The sequence below is a fragment of the Tachypleus tridentatus genome, chromosome 7, assembly GCF_004210375.1.
Source record: "Tachypleus tridentatus isolate NWPU-2018 chromosome 7, ASM421037v1, whole genome shotgun sequence".
NCBI classification, from domain to species: domain Eukaryota; kingdom Metazoa; phylum Arthropoda; class Merostomata; order Xiphosura; family Limulidae; genus Tachypleus; species Tachypleus tridentatus.
The window spans coordinates 501,073-524,055 of record NC_134831.1 but is presented as its reverse complement, the minus strand read 5'-3'; the positions used below and the strand labels follow the sequence as shown (position 1 = coordinate 524,055).

The 22,983-nt window shown below is 35.1% G+C and overlaps 9 non-coding genes across 9 annotated transcripts; all 9 read left to right on the top strand.

Moving 5' to 3' along the window:
- The first annotated feature begins 1,742 nt into the window (after nucleotides 1-1,742).
- TRNAC-GCA (transfer RNA cysteine (anticodon GCA)) lies at nucleotides 1,743-1,814 on the top strand. Its single transcript has one exon. It is a non-coding gene; the product is annotated as a tRNA-Cys (tRNA).
- Nucleotides 1,815-4,344: 2,530 nt separating this feature from the next.
- Nucleotides 4,345-4,415, top strand: TRNAC-GCA (transfer RNA cysteine (anticodon GCA)). Its single transcript has one exon. It is a non-coding gene; the product is annotated as a tRNA-Cys (tRNA).
- A 2,528-nt stretch (nucleotides 4,416-6,943) lies between these two features.
- TRNAC-GCA (transfer RNA cysteine (anticodon GCA)) lies at nucleotides 6,944-7,015 on the top strand. Its single transcript has one exon. It is a non-coding gene; the product is annotated as a tRNA-Cys (tRNA).
- A 2,532-nt stretch (nucleotides 7,016-9,547) lies between these two features.
- On the top strand, nucleotides 9,548-9,619 carry TRNAC-GCA (transfer RNA cysteine (anticodon GCA)). Its single transcript has one exon. It is a non-coding gene; the product is annotated as a tRNA-Cys (tRNA).
- A 2,529-nt stretch (nucleotides 9,620-12,148) lies between these two features.
- Nucleotides 12,149-12,219, top strand: TRNAC-GCA (transfer RNA cysteine (anticodon GCA)). The gene has a single exon. It is a non-coding gene; the product is annotated as a tRNA-Cys (tRNA).
- A 2,530-nt stretch (nucleotides 12,220-14,749) lies between these two features.
- Nucleotides 14,750-14,820, top strand: TRNAC-GCA (transfer RNA cysteine (anticodon GCA)). The gene has a single exon. It is a non-coding gene; the product is annotated as a tRNA-Cys (tRNA).
- Nucleotides 14,821-17,349: 2,529 nt separating this feature from the next.
- Nucleotides 17,350-17,421, top strand: TRNAC-GCA (transfer RNA cysteine (anticodon GCA)). The gene has a single exon. It is a non-coding gene; the product is annotated as a tRNA-Cys (tRNA).
- Nucleotides 17,422-19,955: 2,534 nt separating this feature from the next.
- On the top strand, nucleotides 19,956-20,026 carry TRNAC-GCA (transfer RNA cysteine (anticodon GCA)). The gene has a single exon. It is a non-coding gene; the product is annotated as a tRNA-Cys (tRNA).
- A 2,525-nt stretch (nucleotides 20,027-22,551) lies between these two features.
- On the top strand, nucleotides 22,552-22,622 carry TRNAC-GCA (transfer RNA cysteine (anticodon GCA)). The gene has a single exon. It is a non-coding gene; the product is annotated as a tRNA-Cys (tRNA).
- Nucleotides 22,623-22,983: the final 361 nt, after the last annotated feature.

The window sequence follows — 22,983 nt, the reverse complement described above, 5'->3', positions numbered from 1 at the left end:
TCATAAAACATTTAAGTATTTCGATATCTTTGGCGAAAAATATTACAAAAGGTAAAGTGACGATCGATCGTTCAAATAGAGAGAATATGGTATTTAAGGGAAAACCTACTTTTCTCTTAATTTGGTAATAAATGATCCAATATAACATTATAAGCATACAGGCTCGAAATGGCCCTCTGGAGGAGCTCAAAAATTCAATGCTAGCGATTGGCGTTAGATTTTATACAATACCACATAATATTTCTTGCACATTAAGATTTCGTTGCATCGTATTAGCAACAGTAAATCTTCTAGCGTGTACTGTCGGTGCTAGAATGATTCTGACTGGCTGCCTTGCTTCTAGTCAGTAGTCAAAAATTAGAGACAGCGGAAGGCGTAAACACAAAACAAATACATAAGCATATTCATCATTATAACTTCACATTGTAGAAATACCATATGAAGTAAGTGTTTATTGTTCTCTTCAAATATATATATACACATATACTGTAATGTAAATATCACTGAATATAAAACATTGTTTAAGAAGTGTGTTTTGTTTACAAGAACAAAAAATTGGCAAAGTAGTCAAATTCATCGTCGGGAAAGACAAATTTCGAATACTTGAGTGTTTAGAAGTGATTAATTACATAACAGAATATGGTCAAGGTCACTTCCTTTACTCCCGTATAGTTGATAAAATTATGACTACAATTCCCATTTTTTAATAGCAAGCTTTAGTAAAATGTAGGAGTTTGCTATATTTAAAATCAGATAATTTGCATAAGATTGGTCTGTGAATTGACGACGTCACTGTGATTCATTTTCCGAGAAATCCAAGTGAAAAATAATGTTCATGTAAGGAGTTAAAATACTTTTGTCACCCGTACAACTTGCATATCATCCAAATGCACATTCACATTTTTTTCTCAGTATTTCTATATAGAGTCTCTGATATTTCGTTTTCTCATTTAGTACCTGTCACTAAATCAGCAACGGAAGGTGAAATGTTTGTTTCTACTTTTCGCGCAAATCTAAAGCATGTCTATCTATGTTAGCCGTCCCTTATTTAGCAGTTTAGAACTAGTGGAGAAACAGCTAGTCATCACCACCCACCGCCAAATCTTTGGCTAATCTTTAACCAACGATGAATAGGATAAAGAGCCACTTTATAACTCCACCACGACTGAAAAGGCGAGTATTTTGGGTGTGACGGAGATTCCATCCCGCGACCATGAGATTGCAAGTCGAGACCCTAAATACCTGGCCTATGACACCATATACAAAATATCATGTTCAATGGCACTTCCTAAAAACTCGTGGCCTCTCTTTCCCGAATGTACGAATAGAGGTAATCTAAACACAGTGATGTGATTTCGTTTAATTCAGTTTCTGTTTATAATTTATTTTTATATATACCTATAACGAATGTCAACAAATCAATTGACATTGGGCTTTACACTGATAAGTCGAAGGTGCTACAAACGCGAAAACAAAAAGTCACAGTATTATATCATCCTGAGAACAATAAACATTAAGTGTCAAGTTAATCATGTTACATTTGCATGTTATGTTGTGTACCAAACATTATTATAAGCCTACTTGTTCAGTGGAATGTCATTTTTGTAAGAACTTTCAAGGAACTGTTTTCACAGGTGCCACTTGAAATAATTTCATACGTTCATCACTACTAACGAAGAAATCTCAAGAATATGGTTTCAAATTAATGTACATTATCCTAACTGTTAAAAATAAATAATCGAGGGGGTGTAGCTCAGTGGTAGAGCATTCGACTGCAGATCGAGAGGTCCCTGGTTCAATCCCGGGCGCCCCCTATGTGTACCTTTTTGTTGTGTACCAACATCGTAAACAGTAACGGAAGATTTTAGCATAATCTTACGTTGGAGGAGAAGGAAAGACCTTCCACAATTTTTTCGGGGATTAATTGAACGCTTGACTGGAATTTGTGATTCAAAGTTCGACAATTGGAACTTGTTATCGTTCTCAACTACAAATAAGTAAACCTGTAGTCACTGGAAATTAAACAGTTTAAATGAGTCTAAATAATTATACAAATTCGAATGAATTGTACACAAGCCAGTGGAACACATTTCTCTTTATGCGTGTATTTTACACATATTTTTCTCTACGTTACATAGTTTTCTCTATGCACAGTTCCAAATATCCATACCTATTTGATAGTCACGCTGTAAAATAAAACTCTACATACTCGTCAAGCTTCTCGTTCGAAATATCGCGGAATTCCATAACTCAAAACTCGTCAGTTCAAATCCTCGTATCCACCAAATGGTTCTTACGATGGGTTCTTATTATGTACAAATTTTCTTAAAGTTTGTAAAACTGTAACAATGTGATATTTTGTGTGTGTGTGTTAGTACATCAGGGTATACAACCAGTGTTTCTTTTCGTTCACTGAGTGAATACGACCACATGCGCGCCACGTCACCGTTAGTTTGTTTGGAGGGTAGTGATACTAGGCCTAACCTAAGAGAGCATTCTTATTTTCACTTACGTCGCTTGATTTACAGTGTCGGATGTAAAACAACGTCTTTAGCAAATTATGGTCCATTACTATATTAAAGTGAATGGACCTGTTACATCACAGCTTCATAAAACATTTAAGTATTTCGATATCTTTGGCGAAAAATATTACAAAAGGTAAAGTGACGATCGATCGTTCAAATAGAGAGAATATGGTATTTAAGGGAAAACCTACTTTTCTCTTAATTTGGTAATAAATGATCCAATATAACATTATAAGCATACAGGCTCGAAATGGCCCTCTGGAGGAGCTCAAAAATTCAATGCTAGCGATTGGCGTTAGATTTTATACAATACCACATAATATTTCTTGCACATTAAGATTTCGTTGCATCGTATTAGCAACAGTAAATCTTCTAGCGTGTACTGTCGGTGCTAGAATGATTCTGACTGGCTGCCTTGCTTCTAGTCAGTAGTCAAAAATTAGAGACAGCGGAAGGCGTAAACACAAAACAAATACATAAGCATATTCATCATTATAACTTCACATTGTAGAAATACCATATGAAGTAAGTGTTTGTGTTCTCTTCAAATATATATATACACATATACTGTAATGTAAATATCACTGAATATAAAACATTGTTTAAGAAGTGTGTTTTGTTTACAAGAACAAAAAATTGGCAAAGTAGTCAAATTCATCGTCGGGAAAGACAAATTTCGAATACTTGAGTGTTTAGAAGTGATTAATTACATAACAGAATATGGTCAAGGTCACTTCCTTTACTCCCGTATAGTTGATAAAATTATGACTACAATTCCCATTTTTTAATAGCAAGCTTTAGTAAAATGTAGGAGTTTGCTATATTTAAAATCAGATAATTTGCATAAGATTGGTCTGTGAATTGACGACGTCACTGTGATTCATTTTCCGAGAAATCCAAGTGAAAAATAATGTTCATGTAAGGAGTTAAAATACTTTTGTCACCCGTACAACTTGCATATCATCAAATGCACATTCACATTTTTTTCTCAGTATTTCTATATAGAGTCTCTGATATTTCGTTTTCTCATTTAGTACCTGTCACTAAATCAGCAACGGAAGGTGAAATGTTTGTTTCTACTTTTCGCGCAAATCTAAAGCATGTCTATCTATGTTAGCCGTCCCTTATTTAGCAGTTTAGAACTAGTGGAGAAACAGCTAGTCATCACCACCCACCGCCAAATCTTTGGCTAATCTTTAACCAACGATGAATAGGATAAAGAGCCACTTTATAACTCCACCACGACTGAAAAGGCGAGTATTTTGGGTGTGACGGAGATTCCATCCCGCGACCATGAGATTGCAAGTCGAGACCCTAAATACCTGGCCTATGACACCATATACAAAATATCATGTTCAATGGCACTTCCTAAAACTCGTGGCCTCTCTTTCCCGAATGTACGAATAGAGGTAATCTAAACACAGTGATGTGATTTCGTTTAATTCAGTTTCTGTTTATAATTTATTTTTATATATACCTATAACGAATGTCAACAAATCAATTGACATTGGGCTTTACACTGATAAGTCGAAGGTGCTACAAACGCGAAAACAAAAGTCACAGTATTATATCATCCTGAGAACAATAAACATTAAGTGTCAAGTTAATCATGTTACATTTGCATGTTATGTTGTGTACCAAACATTATTATAAGCCTACTTGTTCAGTGGAATGTCATTTTGTAAGAACTTTCAAGGAACTGTTTTCACAGGTGCCACTTGAAATAATTTCATACGTTCATCACTACTAACGAAGAAATCTCAAGAATATGGTTTCAAATTAATGTACATTATCCTAACTGTTAAAAATAAATAATCGAGGGGGTGTAGCTCAGTGGTAGAGCATTCGACTGCAGATCGAGAGGTCCCTGGTTCAATCCCGGCGCCCCTATGTGTACCTTTTGTTGTGTACCAACATCGTAAACAGTAACGGAAGATTTTAGCATAATCTTACGTTGGAGGAGAAGGAAAGACCTTCCACAATTTTTTCGGGGATTAGTTGAACGCTTGACTGGAATTTGTGATTCAAAGTTCGACAATTGGAACTTGTTATCGTTCTCAACTACAAATAAGTAAACCTGTAGTCACTGGAAATTAAACAGTTTAAATGAGTCTAAATAATTATACAAATTCGAATGAATTGTACACAAGCCAGTGGAACACATTTCTCTTTATGCGTGTATTTTACACATATTTTTCTCTACGTTACATAGTTTTCTCTATGCACAGTTCCAAATATCCATACCTATTTGATAGTCACGCTGTAAAATAAAACTCTACATACTCTTCAAGCTTCTCGTTCGAAATATCGCGGAATTCCATAACTCAAAACTCGTCAGTTCAAATCCTCGTATCCACCAAATGGTTCTTACGATGGGTTCTTATTATGTACAAATTTTCTTAAAGTTTGTAAAACTGTAACAATGTGATATTTTGTGTGTGTGTGTTAGTACATCAGGGTATACAACCAGTGTTTCTTTTCGTTCACTGAGTGAATACGACCACATGCGCGCCACGTCACCGTTAGTTTGTTTGGAGGGTAGTGATACTAGGCCTAACCTAAGAGAGCATTCTTATTTTCACTTACGTCGCTTGATTTACAGTGTCGGATGTAAAACAACGTCTTTAGCAAATTATGGTCCATTACTATATTAAAGTGAATGGACCTGTTACATCACAGCTTCATAAAACATTTAAGTATTTCGATATCTTTGGCGAAAAATATTACAAAAGGTAAAGTGACGATCGATCGTTCAAATAGAGAGAATATGGTATTTAAGGAAAACCTACTTTTCTCTTAATTTGGTAATAAATGATCCAATATAACATTATAAGCATACAGGCTCGAAATGGCCCTCTGGAGGAGCTCAAAAATTCAATGCTAGCGATTGGCGTTAGATTTTATACAATACCACATAATATTTCTTGCACATTAAGATTTCGTTGCATCGTATTAGCAACAGTAAATCTTCTAGCGTGTACTGTCGGTGCTAGAATGATTCTGACTGGCTGCCTTGCTTCTAGTCAGTAGTCAAAATTAGAGACAGCGGAAGGCGTAAACACAAAACAAATACATAAGCATATTCATCATTATAACTTCACATTGTAGAAATACCATATGAAGTAAGTGTTTATTGTTCTCTTCAAATATATATATACACATATACTGTAATGTAAATATCACTGAATATAAAACATTGTTTAAGAAGTGTGTTTTGTTTACAAGAACAAAAAATTGGCAAAGTAGTCAAATTCATCGTCGGGAAAGACAAATTTCGAATACTTGAGTGTTTAGAAGTGATTAATTACATAACAGAATATGGTCAAGGTCACTTCCTTTACTCCCGTATAGTTGATAAAATTATGACTACAATTCCCATTTTTTAATAGCAAGCTTTAGTAAAATGTAGGAGTTTGCTATATTTAAAATCAGATAATTTGCATAAGATTGGTCTGTGAATTGACGACGTCACTGTGATTCATTTTCCGAGAAATCCAAGTGAAAAATAATGTTCATGTAAGGAGTTAAAATACTTTTGTCACCCGTACAACTTGCATATCATCCAAATGCACATTCACATTTTTTTCTCAGTATTTCTATATAGAGTCTCTGATATTTCGTTTTCTCATTTAGTACCTGTCACTAAATCAGCAACGGAAGGTGAAATGTTTGTTTCTACTTTTCGCGCAAATCTAAAGCATGTCTATCTATGTTAGCCGTCCCTTATTTAGCAGTTTAGAACTAGTGGAGAAACAGCTAGTCATCACCACCCACCGCCAAATCTTTGGCTAATCTTTAACCAACGATGAATAGGATAAAGAGCCACTTTATAACTCCACCACGACTGAAAAGGCGAGTATTTTGGGTGTGACGGAGATTCCATCCCGCGACCATGAGATTGCAAGTCGAGACCCTAAATACCTGGCCTATGACACCATATACAAAATATCATGTTCAATGGCACTTCCTAAAACTCGTGGCCTCTCTTTCCCGAATGTACGAATAGAGGTAATCTAAACACAGTGATGTGATTTCGTTTAATTCAGTTTCTGTTTATAATTTATTTTTATATATACCTATAACGAATGTCAACAAATCAATTGACATTGGGCTTTACACTGATAAGTCGAAGGTGCTACAAACGCGAAAACAAAAGTCACAGTATTATATCATCCTGAGAACAATAAACATTAAGTGTCAAGTTAATCATGTTACATTTGCATGTTATGTTGTGTACCAAACATTATTATAAGCCTACTTGTTCAGTGGAATGTCATTTTTGTAAGAACTTTCAAGGAACTGTTTTCACAGGTGCCACTTGAAATAATTTCATACGTTCATCACTACTAACGAAGAAATCTCAAGAATATGGTTTCAAATTAATGTACATTATCCTAACTGTTAAAATAAATAATCGAGGGGGTGTAGCTCAGTGGTAGAGCATTCGACTGCAGATCGAGAGGTCCCTGGTTCAATCCCGGGCGCCCCCTATGTGTACCTTTTTGTTGTGTACCAACATCGTAAACAGTAACGGAAGATTTTAGCATAATCTTACGTTGGAGGAGAAGGAAAGACCTTCCACAATTTTTTCGGGGATTAGTTGAACGCTTGACTGGAATTTGTGATTCAAAGTTCGACAATTGGAACTTGTTATCGTTCTCAACTACAAATAAGTAAACCTGTAGTCACTGGAAATTAAACAGTTTAAATGAGTCTAAATAATTATACAAATTCGAATGAATTGTACACAAGCCAGTGGAACACATTTCTCTTTATGCGTGTATTTTACACATATTTTTCTCTACGTTACATAGTTTTCTCTATGCACAGTTCCAAATATCCATACCTATTTGATAGTCACGCTGTAAAATAAAACTCTACATACTCTTCAAGCTTCTCGTTCGAAATATCGCGGAATTCCATAACTCAAAACTCGTCAGTTCAAATCCTCGTATCCACCAAATGGTTCTTACGATGGGTTCTTATTATGTACAAATTTTCTTAAAGTTTGTAAAACTGTAACAATGTGATATTTTGTGTGTGTGTGTTAGTACATCAGGGTATACAACCAGTGTTTCTTTTCGTTCACTGAGTGAATACGACCACATGCGCGCCACGTCACCGTTAGTTTGTTTGGAGGGTAGTGATACTAGGCCTAACCTAAGAGAGCATTCTTATTTTCACTTACGTCGCTTGATTTACAGTGTCGGATGTAAAACAACGTCTTTAGCAAATTATGGTCCATTACTATATTAAAGTGAATGGACCTGTTACATCACAGCTTCATAAAAACATTTAAGTATTTCGATATCTTTGGCGAAAAATATTACAAAAGGTAAAGTGACGATCGATCGTTCAAATAGAGAGAATATGGTATTTAAGGGAAAACCTACTTTTCTCTTAATTTGGTAATAAATGATCCAATATAACATTATAAGCATACAGGCTCGAAATGGCCCTCTGGAGGAGCTCAAAATTCAATGCTAGCGATTGGCGTTAGATTTTATACAATACCACATAATATTTCTTGCACATTAAGATTTCGTTGCATCGTATTAGCAACAGTAAATCTTCTAGCGTGTACTGTCGGTGCTAGAATGATTCTGACTGGCTGCCTTGCTTCTAGTCAGTAGTCAAAATTAGAGACAGCGGAAGGCGTAAACACAAAACAAATACATAAGCATATTCATCATTATAACTTCACATTGTAGAAATACCATATGAAGTAAGTGTTTATTGTTCTCTTCAAATATATATATACACATATACTGTAATGTAAATATCACTGAATATAAAACATTGTTTAAGAAGTGTGTTTTGTTTACAAGAACAAAAAATTGGCAAAGTAGTCAAATTCATCGTCGGAAAGACAAATTTCGAATACTTGAGTGTTTAGAAGTGATTAATTACATAACAGAATATGGTCAAGGTCACTTCCTTTACTCCCGTATAGTTGATAAAATTATGACTACAATTCCCATTTTTTAATAGCAAGCTTTAGTAAAATGTAGGAGTTTGCTATATTTAAAATCAGATAATTTGCATAAGATTGGTCTGTGAATTGACGACGTCACTGTGATTCATTTTCCGAGAAATCCAAGTGAAAAATAATGTTCATGTAAGGAGTTAAAATACTTTTGTCACCCGTACAACTTGCATAACATCCAAATGCACATTCACATTTTTTTTCTCAGTATTTCTATATAGAGTCTCTGATATTTCGTTTTCTCATTTAGTACCTGTCACTAAATCAGCAACGGAAGGTGAAATGTTTGTTTCTACTTTTCGCGCAAATCTAAAGCATGTCTATCTATGTTAGCCGTCCCTTATTTAGCAGTTTAGAACTAGTGGAGAAACAGCTAGTCATCACCACCCACCGCCAAATCTTTGGCTAATCTTTAACCAACGATGAATAGGATAAAGAGCCACTTTATAACTCCACCACGACTGAAAAGGCGAGTATTTTGGGTGTGACGGAGATTCCATCCCGCGACCATGAGATTGCAAGTCGAGACCCTAAATACCTGGCCTATGACACCATATACAAAATATCATGTTCAATGGCACTTCCTAAAACTCGTGGCCTCTCTTTCCCGAATGTACGAATAGAGGTAATCTAAACACAGTGATGTGATTTCGTTTAATTCAGTTTCTGTTTATAATTTATTTTTATATATACCTATAACGAATGTCAACAAATCAATTGACATTGGGCTTTACACTGATAAGTCGAAGGTGCTACAAACGCGAAAACAAAAGTCACAGTATTATATCATCCTGAGAACAATAAACATTAAGTGTCAAGTTAATCATGTTACATTTGCATGTTATGTTGTGTACCAAACATTATTATAAGCCTACTTGTTCAGTGGAATGTCATTTTTGTAAGAACTTTCAAGGAACTGTTTTCACAGGTGCCACTTGAAATAATTTCATACGTTCATCACTACTAACGAAGAAATCTCAAGAATATGGTTTCAAATTAATGTACATTATCCTAACTGTTAAAAATAAATAATCGAGGGGGTGTAGCTCAGTGGTAGAGCATTCGACTGCAGATCGAGAGGTCCCTGGTTCAATCCCGGGCGCCCCCTATGTGTACCTTTTTGTTGTGTACCAACATCGTAAACAGTAACGGAAGATTTTAACATAATCTTACGTTGGAGGAGAAGGAAAGACCTTCCACAATTTTTTCGGGGATTAGTTGAACGCTTGACTGGAATTTGTGATTCAAAGTTCGACAATTGGAACTTGTTATCGTTCTCAACTACAAATAAGTAAACCTGTAGTCACTGGAAATTAAACAGTTTAAATGAGTCTAAATAATTATACAAATTCGAATGAATTGTACACAAGCCAGTGGAACACATTTCTCTTTATGCGTGTATTTTACACATATTTTTCTCTACGTTACATAGTTTTCTCTATGCACAGTTCCAAATATCCATACCTATTTGATAGTCACGCTGTAAAATAAAACTCTACATACTCTTCAAGCTTCTCGTTCGAAATATCGCGGAATTCCATAACTCAAAACTCGTCAGTTCAAATCCTCGTATCCACCAAATGGTTCTTACGATGGGTTCTTATTATGTACAAATTTTCTTAAAGTTTGTAAAACTGTAACAATGTGATATTTTGTGTGTGTGTGTTAGTACATCAGGGTATACAACCAGTGTTTCTTTTCGTTCACTGAGTGAATACGACCACATGCGCGCCACGTCACCGTTAGTTTGTTTGGAGGGTAGTGATACTAGGCCTAACCTAAGAGAGCATTCTTATTTTCACTTACGTCGCTTGATTTACAGTGTCGGATGTAAAACAACGTCTTTAGCAAATTATGGTCCATTACTATATTAAAGTGAATGGACCTGTTACATCACAGCTTCATAAAACATTTAAGTATTTCGATATCTTTGGCGAAAAATATTACAAAAGGTAAAGTGACGATCGATCGTTCAAATAGAGAGAATATGGTATTTAAGGAAAACCTACTTTTCTCTTAATTTGGTAATAAATGATCCAATATAACATTATAAGCATACAGGCTCGAAATGGCCCTCTGGAGGAGCTCAAAAATTCAATGCTAGCGATTGGCGTTAGATTTTATACAATACCACATAATATTTCTTGCACATTAAGATTTCGTTGCATCGTATTAGCAACAGTAAATCTTCTAGCGTGTACTGTCGGTGCTAGAATGATTCTGACTGGCTGCCTTGCTTCTAGTCAGTAGTCAAAATTAGAGACAGCGGAAGGCGTAAACACAAAACAAATACATAAGCATATTCATCATTATAACTTCACATTGTAGAAATACCATATGAAGTAAGTGTTTATTGTTCTCTTCAAATATATATATACACATATACTGTAATGTAAATATCACTGAATATAAAACATTGTTTAAGAAGTGTGTTTTGTTTACAAGAACAAAAAATTGGCAAAGTAGTCAAATTCATCGTCAGGAAAGACAAATTTCGAATACTTGAGTGTTTAGAAGTGATTAATTACATAACAGAATATGGTCAAGGTCACTTCCTTTACTCCCGTATAGTTGATAAAATTATGACTACAATTCCCATTTTTTAATAGCAAGCTTTAGTAAAATGTAGGAGTTTGCTATATTTAAAATCAGATAATTTGCATAAGATTGGTCTGTGAATTGACGACGTCACTGTGATTCATTTTCCGAGAAATCCAAGTGAAAAATAATGTTCATGTAAGGAGTTAAAATACTTTTGTCACCCGTACAACTTGCATATCATCCAAATGCACATTCACATTTTTTTCTCAGTATTTCTATATAGAGTCTCTGATATTTCGTTTTCTCATTTAGTACCTGTCACTAAATCAGCAACGGAAGGTGAAATGTTTGTTTCTACTTTTCGCGCAAATCTAAAGCATGTCTATCTATGTTAGCCGTCCCTTATTTAGCAGTTTAGAACTAGTGGAGAAACAGCTAGTCATCACCACCCACCGCCAAATCTTTGGCTAATCTTTAACCAACGATGAATAGGATAAAGAGCCACTTTATAACTCCACCACGACTGAAAAGGCGAGTATTTTGGGTGTGACGGAGATTCCATCCCGCGACCATGAGATTGCAAGTCGAGACCCTAAATACCTGGCCTATGACACCATATACAAAATATCATGTTCAATGGCACTTCCTAAAACTCGTGGCCTCTCTTTCCCGAATGTACGAATAGAGGTAATCTAAACACAGTGATGTGATTTCGTTTAATTCAGTTTCTGTTTATAATTTATTTTTATATATACCTATAACGAATGTCAACAAATCAATTGACATTGGGCTTTACACTGATAAGTCGAAGGTGCTACAAACGCGAAAACAAAAGTCACAGTATTATATCATCCTGAGAACAATAAACATTAAGTGTCAAGTTAATCATGTTACATTTGCATGTTATGTTGTGTACCAAACATTATTATAAGCCTACTTGTTCAGTGGAATGTCATTTTTGTAAGAACTTTCAAGGAACTGTTTTCACAGGTGCCACTTGAAATAATTTCATACGTTCATCACTACTAACGAAGAAATCTCAAGAATATGGTTTCAAATTAATGTACATTATCCTAACTGTTAAAATAAATAATCGAGGGGTGTAGCTCAGTGGTAGAGCATTCGACTGCAGATCGAGAGGTCCCTGGTTCAATCCAGGCGCCCCTATGTGTACCTTTTTGTTGTGTACCAACATCGTAAACAGTAACGGAAGATTTTAGCATAATCTTACGTTGGAGGAGAAGGAAAGACCTTCCACAATTTTTTCGGGGATTAATTGAACGCTTGACTGGAATTTGTGATTCAAAGTTCGACAATTGGAACTTGTTATCGTTCTCAACTACAAATAAGTAAACCTGTAGTCACTGGAAATTAAACAGTTTAAATGAGTCTAAATAATTATACAAATTCGAATGAATTGTACACAAGCCAGTGGAACACATTTCTCTTTATGCGTGTATTTTACACATATTTTTCTCTACGTTACATAGTTTTCTCTATGCACAGTTCCAAATATCCATACCTATTTGATAGTCACGCTGTAAAATAAAACTCTACATACTCTTCAAGCTTCTCGTTCGAAATATCGCGGAATTCCATAACTCAAAACTCGTCAGTTCAAATCCTCGTATCCACCAAATGGTTCTTACGATGGGTTCTTATTATGTACAAATTTTCTTAAAGTTTGTAAAACTGTAACAATGTGATATTTTGTGTGTGTGTGTTAGTACATCAGGGTATACAACCAGTGTTTCTTTTCGTTCACTGAGTGAATACGACCACATGCGCGCCACGTCACCGTTAGTTTGTTTGGAGGGTAGTGATACTAGGCCTAACCTAAGAGAGCATTCTTATTTTCACTTACGTCGCTTGATTTACAGTGTCGGATGTAAAACAACGTCTTTAGCAAATTATGGTCCATTACTATATTAAAGTGAATGGACCTGTTACATCACAGCTTCATAAAACATTTAAGTATTTCGATATCTTTGGCGAAAAATATTACAAAAGGTAAAGTGACGATCGATCGTTCAAATAGAGAGAATATGGTATTTAAGGAAAACCTACTTTTCTCTTAATTTGGTAATAAATGATCCAATATAACATTATAAGCATACAGGCTCGAAATGGCCCTCTGGAGGAGCTCAAAAATTCAATGCTAGCGATTGGCGTTAGATTTTATACAATACCACATAATATTTCTTGCACATTAAGATTTCGTTGCATCGTATTAGCAACAGTAAATCTTCTAGCGTGTACTGTCGGTGCTAGAATGATTCTGACTGGCTGCCTTGCTTCTAGTCAGTAGTCAAAATTAGAGACAGCGGAAGGCGTAAACACAAAACAAATACATAAGCATATTCATCATTATAACTTCACATTGTAGAAATACCATATGAAGTAAGTGTTTATTGTTCTCTTCAAATATATATATACACATATACTGTAATGTAAATATCACTGAATATAAAACATTGTTTAAGAAGTGTGTTTTGTTTACAAGAACAAAAAATTGGCAAAGTAGTCAAATTCATCGTCGGGAAAGACAAATTTCGAATACTTGAGTGTTTAGAAGTGATTAATTACATAACAGAATATGGTCAAGGTCACTTCCTTTACTCCCGTATAGTTGATAAAATTATGACTACAATTCCCATTTTTTAATAGCAAGCTTTAGTAAAATGTAGGAGTTTGCTATATTTAAAATCAGATAATTTGCATAAGATTGGTCTGTGAATTGACGACGTCACTGTGATTCATTTTCCGAGAAATCCAAGTGAAAAATAATGTTCATGTAAGGAGTTAAAATACTTTTGTCACCCGTACAACTTGCATATCATCCAAATGCACATTCACATTTTTTTCTCAGTATTTCTATATAGAGTCTCTGATATTTCGTTTTCTCATTTAGTACCTGTCACTAAATCAGCAACGGAAGGTGAAATGTTTGTTTCTACTTTTCGCGCAAATCTAAAGCATGTCTATCTATGTTAGCCGTCCCTTATTTAGCAGTTTAGAATTAGTGGAGAAACAGCTAGTCATCACCACCCACCGCCAAATCTTTGGCTAATCTTTAACCAACGATGAATAGGATAAAGAGCCACTTTATAACTCCACCACGACTGAAAAGGCGAGTATTTTGGGTGTGACGGAGATTCCATCCCGCGACCATGAGATTGCAAGTCGAGACCCCTAAATACCTGGCCTATGACACCATATACAAAATATCATGTTCAATGGCACTTCCTAAAAACTCGTGGCCTCTCTTTCCCGAATGTACGAATAGAGGTAATCTAAACACAGTGATGTGATTTCGTTTAATTCAGTTTCTGTTTATAATTTATTTTTATATATACCTATAACGAATGTCAACAAATCAATTGACATTGGGCTTTACACTGATAAGTCGAAGGTGCTACAAACGCGAAAACAAAAAGTCACAGTATTATATCATCCTGAGAACAATAAACATTAAGTGTCAAGTTAATCATGTTACATTTGCATGTTATGTTGTGTACCAAACATTATTATAAGCCTACTTGTTCAGTGGAATGTCATTTTGTAAGAACTTTCAAGGAACTGTTTTCACAGGTGCCACTTGAAATAATTTCATACGTTCATCACTACTAACGAAGAAATCTCAAGAATATGGTTTCAAATTAATGTACATTATCCTAACTGTTAAAATAAATAATCGAGGGGTGTAGCTCAGTGGTAGAGCATTCGACTGCAGATCGAGAGGTCCCTGGTTCAATCCTGGCGCCCCTATGTGTACCTTTTTGTTGTGTACCAACATCGTAAACAGTAACGGAAGATTTTAGCATAATCTTACGTTGGAGGAGAAGGAAAGACCTTCCACAATTTTTTCGGGGATTAATTGAACGCTTGACTGGAATTTGTGATTCAAAGTTCGACAATTGGAACTTGTTATCGTTCTCAACTACAAATAAGTAAACCTGTAGTCACTGGAAATTAAACAGTTTAAATGAGTCTAAATAATTATACAAATTCGAATGAATTGTACACAAGCCAGTGGAACACATTTCTCTTTATGCGTGTATTTTACACATATTTTTCTCTACGTTACATAGTTTTCTCTATGCACAGTTCCAAATATCCATACCTATTTGATAGTCACGCTGTAAAATAAAACTCTACATACTCTTCAAGCTTCTCGTTCGAAATATCGCGGAATTCCATAACTCAAAACTCGTCAGTTCAAATCCTCGTATCCACCAAATGGTTCTTACGATGGGTTCTTATTATGTACAAATTTTCTTAAAGTTTGTAAAACTGTAACAATGTGATATTTTGTGTGTGTGTGTTAGTACATCAGGGTATACAACCAGTGTTTCTTTTCGTTCACTGAGTGAATACGACCACATGCGCGCCACGTCACCGTTAGTTTGTTTGGAGGGTAGTGATACTAGGCCTAACCTAAGAGAGCATTCTTATTTTCACTTACGTCGCTTGATTTACAGTGTCGGATGTAAAACAACGTCTTTAGCAAATTATGGTCCATTACTATATTAAAGTGAATGGACCTGTTACATCACAGCTTCATAAAACATTTAAGTATTTCGATATCTTTGGCGAAAAATATTACAAAAGGTAAAGTGACGATCGATCGTTCAAATAGAGAGAATATGGTATTTAAGGAAAACCTACTTTTCTCTTAATTTGGTAATAAATGATCCAATATAACATTATAAGCATACAGGCTCGAAATGGCCCTCTGGAGGAGCTCAAAAATTCAATGCTAGCGATTGGCGTTAGATTTTATACAATACCACATAATATTTCTTGCACATTAAGATTTCGTTGCATCGTATTAGCAACAGTAAATCTTCTAGCGTGTACTGTCGGTGCTAGAATGATTCTGACTGGCTGCCTTGCTTCTAGTCAGTAGTCAAAATTAGAGACAGCGGAAGGCGTAAACACAAAACAAATACATAAGCATATTCATCATTATAACTTCACATTGTAGAAATACCATATGAAGTAAGTGTTTATTGTTCTCTTCAAATATATATATACACATATACTGTAATGTAAATATCACTGAATATAAAACATTGTTTAAGAAGTGTGTTTTGTTTACAAGAACAAAAATTGGCAAAGTAGTCAAATTCATCGTCGGGAAAGACAAATTTCGAATACTTGAGTGTTTAGAAGTGATTAATTACATAACAGAATATGGTCAAGGTCACTTCCTTTACTCCCGTATAGTTGATAAAATTATGACTACAATTCCCATTTTTTAATAGCAAGCTTTAGTAAAATGTAGGAGTTTGCTATATTTAAAATCAGATAATTTGCATAAGATTGGTCTGTGAATTGACGACGTCACTGTGATTCATTTTCCGAGAAATCAAGTGAAAAATAATGTTCATGTAAGGAGTTAAAATACTTTTGTCACCCGTACAACTTGCATATCATCCAAATGCACATTCACATTTTTTTTCTCAGTATTTCTATATAGAGTCTCTGATATTTCGTTTTCTCATTTAGTACCTGTCACTAAATCAGCAACGGAAGGTGAAATGTTTGTTTCTACTTTTCGCGCAAATCTAAAGCATGTCTATCTATGTTAGCCGTCCCTTATTTAGCAGTTTAGAATTAGTGGAGAAACAGCTAGTCATCACCACCCACCGCCAAATCTTTGGCTAATCTTTAACCAACGATGAATAGGATAAAGAGCCACTTTATAACTCCACCACGACTGAAAAGGCGAGTATTTTGGGTGTGACGGAGATTCCATCCCGCGACCATGAGATTGCAAGTCGAGACCCCTAAATACCTGGCCTATGACACCATATACAAAATATCATGTTCAATGGCACTTCCTAAAAACTCGTGGCCTCTCTTTCCCGAATGTACGAATAGAGGTAATCTAAACACAGTGATGTGATTTCGTTTAATTCAGTTTCTGTTTATAATTTATTTTTATATATACCTATAACGAATGTCAACAAATCAATTGACATTGGGCTTTACACTGATAAGTCGAAGGTGCTACAAACGCGAAAACAAAAAGTCACAGTATTATATCATCCTGAGAACAATAAACATTAAGTGTCAAGTTAATCATGTTACATTTGCATGTTATGTTGTGTACCAAACATTATTATAAGCCTACTTGTTCAGTGGAATGTCATTTTGTAAGAACTTTCAAGGAACTGTTTTCACAGGTGCCACTTGAAATAATTTCATACGTTCATCACTACTAACGAAGAAATCTCAAGAATATGGTTTCAAATTAATGTACATTATCCTAACTGTTAAAATAAATAATCGAGGGGTGTAGCTCAGTGGTAGAGCATTCGACTGCAGATCGAGAGGTCCCTGGTTCAATCCCGGGCGCCCCCTATGTGTACCTTTTTGTTGTGTACCAACATCGTAAACAGTAACGGAAGATTTTAGCATAATCTTACGTTGGAGGAGAAGGAAAGACCTTCCACAATTTTTTCGGGGATTAATTGAACGCTTGACTGGAATTTGTGATTCAAAGTTCGACAATTGGAACTTGTTATCGTTCTCAACTACAAATAAGTAAACCTGTAGTCACTGGAAATTAAACAGTTTAAATGAGTCTAAATAATTATACAAATTCGAATGAATTGTACACAAGCCAGTGGAACACATTTCTCTTTATGCGTGTATTTTACACATATTTTTCTCTACGTTACATAGTTTTCTCTATGCACAGTTCCAAATATCCATACCTATTTGATAGTCACGCTGTAAAATAAAACTCTACATACTCTTCAAGCTTCTCGTTCGAAATATCGCGGAATTCCATAACTCAAAACTCGTCAGTTCAAATCCTCGTATCCACCAAATGGTTCTTACGATGGGTTCTTATTATGTACAAATTTTCTTAAAGTTTGTAAAACTGTAACAATGTGATATTTTGTGTGTGTGTGTTAGTACATCAGGGTATACAACCAGTGTTTCTTTTCGTTCACTGAGTGAATACGACCACATGCGCGCCACGTCACCGTTAGTTTGTTTGGAGGGTAGTGATACTAGGCCTAACCTAAGAGAGCATTCTTATTTTCACTTACGTCGCTTGATTTACAGTGTCGGATGTAAAACAACGTCTTTAGCAAATTATGGTCCATTACTATATTAAAGTGAATGGACCTGTTACATCACAGCTTCATAAAAACATTTAAGTATTTCGATATCTTTGGCGAAAAATATTACAAAAGGTAAAGTGACGATCGATCGTTCAAATAGAGAGAATATGGTATTTAAGGGAAAACCTACTTTTCTCTTAATTTGGTAATAAATGATCCAATATAACATTATAAGCATACAGGCTCGAAATGGCCCTCTGGAGGAGCTCAAAATTCAATGCTAGCGATTGGCGTTAGATTTTATACAATACCACATAATATTTCTTGCACATTAAGATTTCGTTGCATCGTATTAGCAACAGTAAATCTTCTAGCGTGTACTGTCGGTGCTAGAATGATTCTGACTGGCTGCCTTGCTTCTAGTCAGTAGTCAAAATTAGAGACAGCGGAAGGCGTAAACACAAAACAAATACATAAGCATATTCATCATTATAACTTCACATTGTAGAAATACCATATGAAGTAAGTGTTTATTGTTCTCTTCAAATATATATATACACATATACTGTAATGTAAATATCACTGAATATAAAACATTGTTTAAGAAGTGTGTTTTGTTTACAAGAACAAAAAATTGGCAAAGTAGTCAAATTCATCGTCGGGAAAGACAAATTTCGAATACTTGAGTGTTTAGAAGTGATTAATTACATAACAGAATATGGTCAAGGTCACTTCCTTTACTCCCGTATAGTTGATAAAATTATGACTACAATTCCCATTTTTTAATAGCAAGCTTTAGTAAAACGTAGGAGTTTGCTATATTTAAAAATCAGATAATTTGCATAAGATTGGTCTGTGAATTGACGACGTCACTGTGATTCATTTTCCGAGAAATCCAAGTGAAAAATAATGTTCATGTAAGGAGTTAAAATACTTTTGTCACCCGTACAACTTGCATATCATCCAAATGCACATTCACATTTTTTTTCTCAGTATTTCTATATAGAGTCTCTGATATTTCGTTTTCTCATTTAGTACCTGTCACTAAATCAGCAACGGAAGGTGAAATGTTTGTTTCTACTTTTCGCGCAAATCTAAAGCATGTCTATCTATGTTAGCCGTCCCTTATTTAGCAGTTTAGAATTAGTGGAGAAACAGCTAGTCATCACCACCCACCGCCAAATCTTTGGCTAATCTTTAACCAACGATGAATAGGATAAAGAGCCACTTTATAACTCCACCACGACTGAAAAGGCGAGTATTTTGGGTGTGACGGAGATTCCATCCCGCGACCATGAGATTGCAAGTCGAGACCCCTAAATACCTGGCCTATGACACCATATACAAAATATCATGTTCAATGGCACTTCCTAAAAACTCGTGGCCTCTCTTTCCCGAATGTACGAATAGAGGTAATCTAAACACAGTGATGTGATTTCGTTTAATTCAGTTTCTGTTTATAATTTATTTTTATATATACCTATAACGAATGTCAACAAATCAATTGACATTGGGCTTTACACTGATAAGTCGAAGGTGCTACAAACGCGAAAACAAAAGTCACAGTATTATATCATCCTGAGAACAATAAACATTAAGTGTCAAGTTAATCATGTTACATTTGCATGTTATGTTGTGTACCAAACATTATTATAAGCCTACTTGTTCAGTGGAATGTCATTTTTGTAAGAACTTTCAAGGAACTGTTTTCACAGGTGCCACTTGAAATAATTTCATACGTTCATCACTACTAACGAAGAAATCTCAAGAATATGGTTTCAAATTAATGTACATTATCCTAACTGTTAAAATAAATAATCGAGGGGTGTAGCTCAGTGGTAGAGCATTCGACTGCAGATCGAGAGGTCCCTGGTTCAATCCCGGCGCCCCTATGTGTACCTTTTGTTGTGTACCAACATCGTAAACAGTAACGGAAGATTTTAACATAATCTCACGTTGGAGGAGAAGGAAAGACCTTCCACAATTTTTTCGGGGATTAGTTGAACGCTTGACTGGAATTTGTGATTCAAAGTTCGACAATTGGAACTTGTTATCGTTCTCAACTACAAATAAGTAAACCTGTAGTCACTGGAAATTAAACAGTTTAAATGAGTCTAAATAATTATACAAATTCGAATGAATTGTACACAAGCCAGTGGAACACATTTCTCTTTATGCGTGTATTTTACACATATTTTTCTCTACGTTACATAGTTTTCTCTATGCACAGTTCCAAATATCCATACCTATTTGATAGTCACGCTGTAAAATAAAACTCTACATACTCTTCAAGCTTCTCGTTCGAAATATCGCGGAATTCCATAACTCAAAACTCGTCAGTTCAAATCCTCGTATCCACCAAATGGTTCTTACGATGGGTTCTTATTATGTACAAATTTTCTTAAAGTTTGTAAAACTGTAACAATGTGATATTTTGTGTGTGTGTGTTAGTACATCAGGGTATACAACCAGTGTTTCTTTTCGTTCACTGAGTGAATACGACCACATGCGCGCCACGTCACCGTTAGTTTGTTTGGAGGGTAGTGATACTAGGCCTAACCTAAGAGATCATTCTTATTTTCACTTACGTCGCTTGATTTACAGTGTCGGATGTAAAACAACGTCTTTAGCAAATTATGGTCCATTACTATATTACATTGAATGGACCTGTTACATCACAGCTTCATAAAACATTTAAGTATTTCGATATCTTTGGCGAAAAATATTACAAAAGGTAAAGTGACGATCGATCGTTCAAATAGAGAGAATATGGTATTTAAGCGAAAACCTACTTTTCTCTTAATTTGGTAATAAATGATCCAATATAACATTATAAGCATACAGGCTCGAAATGGCCCTCTGGAGGAGCTCAGAAATTCAATGCTGGCGATTGGCGTTAGATTTTATACAATACCACATAATATTTCTTGCACATTAAGATTTCGTTGCATCGTATTAACAACAGTAAATCTTGTAGCGTGTACTGTCGGTGCTAGAATGACTCTGACTGGCTGCCTTGCTTCTAGTCAGTAGTCAAAATTAGAGACAGCGGAAGGCGTAAACACAAAACAAATACATAAGCATATTCATCATTATAACTTCACATTGTAGAAATACCATATGAAGTAAGTGTTTATTGTTCTCTTCAAATATATATATATATACACATATACTGTAATGTAAATATCACTGAATATAAAACATTGTTTAAGAAGTGTGTTTTGTTTACAAGAACAAAAAATTGGCAAATTCATCGTCGGGAAAGACAAATTTCGAATACTTGAGTGTTTAGAAATGATTAATTACATAACAGAATATGGTCAAGGTCACTTCCTTTACTCCCGTATAGTTGATAAAATTATGACTACAATTCCCATTTTTTAATAGCAAGCTTTAGTAAAATGTAGGAGTTTGCTATATTTAAAATCAGATAATTTGCATAAGATTGGTCTGTGAATTGACGACGTCACTGTGATTCATTTTCCGAGAAATCCAAGTGAAAAATAATGTTCATGTAAGGAGTTAAAATACTTTTGTCACCCGTACAACTTGCATAACATCCAAATGCACATTCACATTTTTTTCTCAGTATTTCTATATAGAGTCTCTGATATTTCGTTTTCTCATTTAGTACCTGTCACTAAATCAGCAACGGAAGGTGAAATGTTTGTTTCTACTTTTCGCGCAAATCTAAAGCATGTCTATCTATGTTAGCCGTCCCTTATTTAGCAGTTTAGAACTAGTGGAGAAACAGCTAGTCATCACCACCCACCGCCAAATCTTTGGCTAATCTTTAACCAACGATGAATAGGATAAAGAGCCACTTTATAACTCCACCACGACTGAAAAGGCGAGTATTTTGGGTGTGACGGAGATTCCATCCCGCGACCATGAGATTGCAAGTCGAGACCCTAAATACCTGGCCTATGACACCATATACAAAATATCATGTTCAATGGCACTTCCTAAAACTCGTGGCCTCTCTTTCCCGAATGAACGAATAGAGGTAATCTAAACACCGTGATGTGATTTCGTTTAATTCAGTTTCTGTTTATAATTTATTTTTATATATACCTATAACGAATGTCAACAAATCAATTGACATTGGGCTTTACACTGATAAGTCGAAGGTGCTACAAACGCGAAAACAAAAAGTCACGGTGTTATATCATCCTGAGAACAATAAACATTAAGTGTCAAGTTAATCATGTTACATTTGCATGTTATGTTGTGTACCAAACATTATTATAAGCCTACTTGTTCAGTGGAATGTCATTTTGTAAGAACTTTCAAGGAACTGTTTTCACAGGTGCCACTTGAAATAATTTCATACGTTCATCACAACTAACGAAGAAATCTCAAGAATATGGTTTCAAATTAATGTACATTATCCTAACTGTTAAAAATAAATAATCGAGGGGGTGTAGCTCAGTGGTAGAGCATTCGACTGCAGATCGAGAGGTCCCTGGTTCAATCCAGGCGCCCCTATGTGTACCTTTTGTTGTTTACCAACATCGTAAACAGTGACGGAAGATTTTAACATAATCTTACGTTGGAGGAGAAGGAAAGACCTTCCACAATTTTTTCGGGGATTAGTTGAACGCTTGACTGGAATTTGTGATTCAAAGTTCGACAATTGGAACTTGTTATCGTTCTCAACTACAAATAAGTAAACCTGTAGTCACTGGAAATTAAACAGTTTAAATGAATCTAAATAAGTATACAAATTCGAATGAATTGTACACAAGCCAGTGGAACACATTTCTCTTTATGCGTGTATTTTACACATATTTTTCTCTACGTTACATAGTTTTCTCTATGCACAGTTCCAAATATCCATACCTATTTG